The sequence below is a fragment of the Sander lucioperca genome, chromosome 12 (genome assembly GCF_008315115.2).
Source record: "Sander lucioperca isolate FBNREF2018 chromosome 12, SLUC_FBN_1.2, whole genome shotgun sequence".
Classification (NCBI taxonomy): Eukaryota; Metazoa; Chordata; class Actinopteri; order Perciformes; family Percidae; genus Sander; species Sander lucioperca.
The window spans coordinates 32,040,957-32,049,761 of record NC_050184.1 but is presented as its reverse complement, the minus strand read 5'-3'; positions in this window follow the sequence as shown (position 1 = coordinate 32,049,761).

The following is an 8,805-nucleotide window of genomic DNA, read 5'->3' as shown; positions in this document are numbered from 1 at the left end:
GGGGATTGGACAATGTCAATGGACATTAATGTTGTTCATCATTGTTTCTTTTTTTTTTTACGTTTCTTCATTCAGATCCATTTGCGATCCGTTCCATTCTAAACAAACAGCGCAGTTTACATGCTTCGTCCTTGTTGTATTATTCTAAACAGATTTCTGCAGTTCAAACAACTCTGAATTGTAGTTGAGAACGTCAGTTATAACGGCCCACGTATTAAAAAAATTGTCGGGTTTAAATCGGGCTCGGGCTCATAATTACAGTTAATGTGTCGGGCCGGGCCGGGCTCGGACGCAACGTGCTCGGGCTTGATTTTTTGGGCCGATCTAAGCTCTACTTCTCAGCCAAAAGCGGATTTCGGCAAAGTAACGGCTTTCACGTTCCCATCGTGCATTGCATTAAACAGTGGAGCGTTGTCACAGTGGCTCATGAATAGGCCTACAGTTAGTAGCTAGTAGCAAGCAATCAAAACTAAATTGATTTGAATCATGTAAGTACATTATAATTAAAATGATTGATTAGATATGAAATCCGGGTTTACAGTGAACCTTGAACAGCCTACTTTCTCTGAAATGCCGGGAAGAGAACAATGGCGAACAACTTTGAAGCTTTGTTTACAGTGTACTTAGATTATACTACTGATGAAGTGAAATCAGTGTACACTCTCAAAAATTATACTAACTCTGTATTACAAATAAGCGTACTTAGTATAAGTAACTAAATTACCGCTATACATTTTGGTATTTTAACATATTTTATGAAAGTACTCTGATATGCCACTAAAAATACACTTATTTTAGAGTGTACTGTATAAAGTGTACAGAAGTCACACTTCTAATGAAGTAAGATCATAGTACACTTTCAAAAAGTATACTAACAATTAATTTCCAAAAATGATACTAGTGATGATAAGTAGCCTACACTGAATTGCCACTCTAAGTATGTCAAATGTAATACACTTCTATACAAAAATAAACTTCTATACAATTTTAAATACATTAACAACAAAGTACACTTTCAAAAAGTACATTTAAAAAATAATTTGATTACTGCTAAATTAGTATACTTACTTTTTGGACTCTGAAGTTGAACTTAATTACATCTATTTTGAAGTATACTTTTAGAAAGTACATATTAAATACTCTTTAAATAAAGCACAACAAGTAGAAGCATACTTGTTTTATACTTCATGTACTTTATTCATATTTCTAATACACTAAAGTATACTACTTTTTTACCTGGGGTTACCAGCTGAGAGTCTTAAAGTGACAGCATCGTAAATAGAGAACTCATTAAGACTTGAGGCAAATTAACTTCTTACTTTAACAGCTTATTTATAACAAAACAATTGTATTGCTAATACTTTTGTATTTTTTCTTGAGTAATACTTTTAATGCATGCCTTTTACTTGTAACAGAGTATTTTTACACTGTGGTACTGCTACTTTTACTTAAATAAAATATCTCAGTACTTCTTCCACCACTGCTTACGTTTATCTTAAGTACACATTTATGTTGTGTATTTAAGCTGTGCCATACAGCTTTTTTTTGTTTTTCATAAGTAAGTCCACAGTGCTACAGTTGGGCTGTTGCTGAGTTATGTTTTATCATTGTTATCACTCATGTAGTTATTATTTCATCAAGATAATTAAGTTTGACAATTATTCCAAAAGTGGAGAACAAAACACATCAATAATCCGAGGCTACATCAATGTCTGAAATACGATGGGATCATCGCTCTCACCTCAGTGGCTCGCGTTTTACAAGTCCAACCCACTGAGCTTTGTGGTGTGGGCCCAAGGTGCTTTCTTCGGGTCATCAGGTGGGTACCCTCCTTCAACAGTGTTTCGTCAATTAACCCACAACACCTCCAGAGGGCTTGACATCCCAGACCCTCGGCCCCTTGGGCTCCACAGCCAGTGCTCTTTTATGTTCCCTCCCTGTTTTTTGTTTTTTTACCTTTATTTATCCAGGTAAGTCAATTGAGAACAATTTCTCATTTGTAGCGATGACCTGTCACATTCACACAGTCACACATTCATACCTGGAAGCTGCCCAGTACAACCACAGTCTGATCTGATCTGCTGGCCACTGAGCAGCTCCACTGGAGCGGTTGGGGTTAAGGGCCTTGCTCAAGGGCACCTCAGTGGTACTTCAGTGGTGGTAATGAGGAAGGGACAAGCGCTGCTCTTTCACTTTCCCCACCCAGATTTTATCCTGCCGGTCTGGGGATTGAACCGGCGACCTTCCGGTCCCGCGCTCGCTTCTCTAACCTTTAGGCCACCACTGCCCAACCAATGCCAACCTTGGCTCTGCGTCTGCCACAGCCCTACTTGCTGACCATTTCCGTCCCGTGCAGATGGTGATATCTGCTTGGTGGACCAATTCACTACTGTCGCGAAGCATTATCACCTGCCGGGCTTTGGCCACCTTAAACTCTTCAACAACAGATGTTAATGGCAGCTGTAGCTTGCTTTCTGTACAGGCCGATACAGCTCAGGAAGCAAGCTACAGCTGCCATTAACATCATCAATATAAATACTCATTATATTTCTGCATTAAAAATGAACTAAATTAAAAATACAAAACTTTTATCAGCAAAATGTACTTATCAAAAGTACTTATTATGCAGAAGGGCCATTTTCAATAGTGTTATATCATTATATATAATTTAACCTGTAACTGATGCAATAACATTTAAGCAATATTTCAGTGCCATATCTGGCCAAGGTTCATCTAATTTATAAACTTTTTAAAACATTTCATTGACTTTGGGGTAGAACTCTATGACAGAATAAAGTTTCTATCATCCTCTGATGTGGAGTGGAAGTATTAAGTGGCATGAAATGGTACAAGTAGCCTTTCCCTCAAAATTGTACATAAGTATATAATACAATACTTATAATAGTAAATGTACTTAGCTACTTTTCATCAATAGAAATCAATATTAGGATCCTACTATTTTTTATAGGCTATTAATACCATACGGCTAGTGTATGCACAATCACAAGTCACAATTTTAAACAGAAATGCATCTAATCAAACTGCATGTGAAATAAGTGCTAATTATTAAATTGCTGCATTATAATAATATGGATAACATGACATGTGGGAGGTAATAGTAATTACTGCTGTATGTCTGTTCATCTCTTACCTCCTACAGTTTTACTTGCATTTAAATAAAATAAAAAAGCTGTGGTAGATAAAAATCGTGCATGAGTCAAACACAATAAAGGTCAAATGTATCAGATTGAGAAATACAAGTTGGCTAAATTCCATTGAAATGTATCTCACTTACTGTAATAACTAGTTGAGTCAGAATTATGACTTATAATGATTATTAGTGCAGGGCAGTGTCACAGTGTCATGCAGTTTAAAAATGGCTCGCTCACCTTTTAGAGAACGTTCCCGTAACTTTGCACCCTTTAGATAATGTTCCCGTAACGTTGCACCCTTTAGAGAACGTTCCCGTAACGTTCCCCTACCGTTGAACGTTCCCGTAACGTTCCCCTACTGTTGCACCCTTTAGAGAACGTTCCTGTAACGTTGCACCCTTTAGATAACGTTCCCGTAACGTTGCACCCTTTAGAGAACGTTCCCGTAATGTTCCCCTACCGTTGAACATTCCCGTAACGTTGCACCCTTTAGAGAATGTTCCCGTAACATTCCCCTACCGTTGAACTGAGTTACTGAGGCACTTAGACACCACAAATCACCAATGAAAAGGGAACTCCCTGCTGAGTTCAATGATACCTCACACAAGACTCTACGTCATACAGTTCATGAGCTATGAAAGGGGGCGTGGCTAAAGCATAGGGGTCGGGGCAAATCATCACCAATGAAAAGGGAACTCCCCGCTGAGTTCAATGATACCTCCCACAAGACTCTACGTCATACTGTTCATTAGCTGTGAAAGGGGGCGTGGGCAACGTATAGGGGTTGGGTCAAACCTTTACCAATAAAAAAGGAAGTCTCTGCTGAGTTCATTGATACCTCACATAAGACTCTACCTTAAACGGGTCACCATTTATTAAAGGGGGCATGGCTTAAGCATAGGGGGCGGGCCAAACCATCACCAATGAAGAAGGAACTCTCTGCTGAGTTAAATGACACCTCACACAAGACTATACCTTAAATGGTTGAAATGTTATGAAAGGAGGCGTGGCCTGAGTAAGTGGGCGTGGTTATATTTTAGGGGCCGGTTCAGTATCACATGTAGACCACAAATTCTAAGTTTCATGTAAATCGGATGATGTTTGTCATATAAGGCAGATTTCTTGTTGCCAGCGGGGGGCGCTATGACCAAAAGTCAATATTGGCCTGTATATGTCCTCAGGCCTGGACTCTTGTTGATTCTGTGAAATTTCAAGCAGATATGACAATGTACACTGTAGTTACAGCCACTTTCTCGTTCATCGCTAAACACTCAAAATGGCCGCCATGCCACGCCCACACCGTTTGACGAAAAGTTTTTCTTTTAATAACGTTTCATCTTTAAGGTGTTGAGATGGTACAGACCAAGTTTGAAGTCCGCCGGATGAAATCTCAAGGAGGAGTTCGTTAAAGTATAGCACCTTGACTTTTAGGCCTACTTCCTGTTGCCACTAGGGGGCGCTATGACTTTGAGTAAATCTTGTCCAGTAAATGTCCTCAGAGTTGGAGTGTTATGAATCCTGAAAAGTTTCGAGCCAGTTGAACACAAGGGGGTAAGCGTCTCCTCACAACCCGTAGATCCTATGGCGCCATTTTGATGCTAATAAGCACTCACCCCCCGTTAGCATTCCATTGACTGCCATTCATTTTGACGCCACTTTGACAGCGAATAACTTTACATCTGAAGTGTTTAAAGACTTTATTTGTCCATTGTTTATTTCTAAAGAAACACGACAATGTATAAAAGGCTCCATTACCTTGTACCTCACGTTATGACTCCGTAGCAGACGTTTTTGTAAAAATAGGCTAATGATTGTGTCATAACCACGTGACTTACTGTCGCATAGTACAGGAATTACCGTATAGTACAGGAGAAGCTCGCAGGCAGTTTCGACTTACATTAGCTGTTTAAGTTTAATTACTAATGTTAACTAGCATTTTAGTTAGCAATAATTAGCCTGTGCCTATGTTATCTCCTTACATATACCTACGCTCTCCGTCTCTGCAAGATTGGGAATGATTGAGATTTCTCTCGGCACAGCTACCAGAAGACTTACAACTTTCAGACAGGTTGCTCACGTCACATTTACGTCGTCTCTCTCAGTTGGAGTCTGCGCAGTAACGCTCAGCGCTCACCGGAAAAGTGCTTCTAATATCCTTCACTGGTCTCCGTCCAGAAAAACGGGATCTGTTGGTCCACTCTTATATACTGTCTATGGTTGAATAATGTACATAGACTGTATATAAGAGTGGACCAACAGATCCCGTTGCTCTGGATGGAGACCAGTGAAGGCCGTTAGAAGCACTTTTCCGGTGAGCGCTGAGCGTTACTGCGACCATGGTCGTTTGAATTCCGTTTATTCTTTATTGTAGCGCTGAAGTCAAGTGACGGCGCTATAAAGACCGTTGCCGTGCTTGTATTACTCCCTTAGCCCTCCTACCAGTTCCTATGGCCACTTGGCCAGTGCGAATGCAAATGGAAAAAACGGTTTTGGGGGAGAGTAGTTAGTAGAACTGTTTAGAAGTGGACTGTTCCTATAACTACGTTCCTGTAACTACTTGGTCGGAAAGCGGCTATAGCCTTAGCCTTCAAGCTGAACCATGGTCCAGTTCGTTACTAGTGTTATAAGACCGGGAAAGCTCCTTTGGGGAATAGTTCGGTGCTTAGTGTGTACGTGAAAGAGTGTGACGGTGAATGCCCTCAGAGCAGACAGCTGTCGGCTATGAGAGCAGAGAATAAATCAGCAGTTTAGTTAAGTGGTAGTAAATGTACAGCGTAGGTTTCAGTTTGTCTCTGAATAAATGCTGTAGCTTCTCAAAAAGTAAAGTTCACGTGTCTTGCGTCTCAACAACGCAACAAAAAAAAAAAAGCCACAGCAGTGTGGGGAGAGCAGGAGTCAGTTGGAAAAACTTAGACACAGAGAGAGGATACGAGAGGACGGGGAAATTGTCAAGGAGAGGAAGAGCAGGATGGACAATATTCATTTGATGGAGGAAATTTTCAGTGTTCCACAAGAGGTCAGAGCAGTCCTTACTCACTATCAGTGCAGGAACATCTGTGATTTCTTACTGATAGTTCAATAAGCCTGTGGCCTTTTCCCAATTGTCAGAAGAACTACAGTAGGAACTGCTATTGAGGAAAATATTAACACCTTAACATTTTAAATTCAAATAGCTTTTTGTGTAATTTTTGCACTTTGTCAAATTCTTAGAAAGATATTCAAATTGTTGCATTCATGAACATCAAGGAGGGGTATGTGTGTATCTACATGCAGCTGCATGTAGAACCAGTAGGAAGTCTTAACTTATCTTTAGATAAGTTAAGATTTAGATAACTCTTCTCCCAGGGAGTCCTGGCCAGGACTGGTGGCAAAAAGTTTCAAAATACATACTGTAAAAGACAGGACAAAGGTTACATACTACACCACAAATCTCTGTACATACTAGAACACAAACAAGACATTACATTTAACTTAAGCTAATACAGACATACAACTTAAAGGGCACCTAGTTAAAAGCAATTACACTGTTCAGTTAGACTGGGTAAACCCAGCCCGATCTGCCGGCGATTTGATTTCGCCCTGCAGCCAAGGCTGGAAACCTGTACATTTATCTATCCTGCTTCCATTACAAATTTGCGGGAACCAATCACAAACTGGCTTATCCACCTGGCGCGCTATTGGCGGGTTTAACACGATGACGATAGAGAAGCGACCAAGCAGCTTTTTGTTTACATTCAACATGGCGGCCACCAAAGCGCAGCACTCCATGGCAGCAACCTGTTGATGCCGCTGTCGCTGCTACGTCACCCCGATCGTTGGTCTGATTGGTTGAAGGACTGTCCAATTGCGTACAGAGTCATTTGAACTATGCCTGTTGATCACGCCTCTTGTGCATTAGAAAATACAGAGCAGACTCCCCAGACTAATGTTCAATCTTAAAAGATTGCGCTTGGTCTGGTGATAGCCAGACTACTGTTAAGTCAGAGTTGACTGCCTCCCAGAGTTGGTCAAAAATGTGCCTCAGAACACACCGAAGCAACGCCGACTTGAGCGTACGTTCTGCGTGCGCAAGACGTAATACGTCTCCATAACAGTAGGCTAGTAATCTGTATTGTCACCCAAAAAATGAAAACCGGCAGCTGATTGGACGAACGCGTCACGTGGGTCAGGCTTCTCCCCGGCCATAATGTCGGCTTGTTCGGAATCTACGATCTTGTATTTTACGAAAATAGTTCACCGAAACGTGTTTCTGAAAACATTTTAAGCGAGAAATAGGCCATGCAGTTGCTGAATCTGTCTTCATTTTGGATCGACAAAGGTCAGTTTAAAAGATTTTCGTCAGATTTTGACAGGTGTTCGTCAGACTCATCCCACTCGTAATTTCTGGGTTAGCACTCCACCAATCAAATTGGTCATTTAGTCCGACTGCCCGCCATCCTATTCAACATGTCAAATCGGCCCAAATGAAATCCGACGGCTCCTCCGGAACACACCAAACAGACTCGAGTCACTAACCTCGCCAGACTGTCCAACGGCCGATAATCTGGTTGGTGTGTAAGGAGTTCATTCCAGACATTTGGTGCATATTTGAGAAAGCTGTTTTACCAAGTTCTTTTCTTGTTGATGGAATAGTTAATAGTATTTATTTTTTTATTTTATAGTTTCATACAGAATGCAGTGGTGAGCCCTATAGCTGCTGCACCTGTAATGAAACGCAATGCTGAGTGGTATAGTACATCTAGTTTTTAAAAAAAAATGAAGTAGAGTGCATATAAATTAGGTCACCATAATCCAGAGCTGTTACATGACACATGATCTTATGTTACTGTTTCTGCACTACAATGGTACTGTTACCACACTGCACATAGCTGTACATATCTGTCTATATGGTTCATACTGAATATCCATATTTGTTCTGTTTTTCTTATGTATTCTGTTAATACACTGCATATATCTATATTCTCACTATTATAATGTTACTGCTGTTACATTGCACATATCTGTACATGTTGATCATACATTGTTCATATTACATGCCATATTTTTTCTGCTCTTATAAGGTAACTGCTAATACACTGCACACATTTATGTTTAATTTATATTACTCTAAACCACCTTCTGAAAACCAACTGTAAACTACTGTCTACACTGCACTGTATTTCTTGTCCTGTCTATGTACTTTGTATATCGCATTGCACTTTTATGCTCTTTTTGCACTTCTGGTTGGACGCAAACTGCATTTCGTTGTCTTTGTACATGTACTCTGCACAATGACAATAAAGTTGAATCTAATCGAATCTAACTAATAACAATTCCAGGTTTCCCATAACTGGTTTTATTACCCCGAAATGCATGCATATGCATATATATATATATATATATGCATATGCATATATATATATATATATATATATATTAAAAAAAAATTGATTGATTAAGTTTTTGCCTTAAAGCAGGTGATAAAGTGCAGCAGCAGATGCTGCTATTAAACGATGCGAAACATCCAATCAAACTGCACAGACTGGCTATTTAAACAACGAGTCCCGGCGGCCTTGAAGGTGTCACCTGAACATATTCATCCGCGTGTAAAGTGTAAACATAAGACAGGAAGAGAATTGTTTTACAGATTGCGATTGACTGTTTCTTAATAACA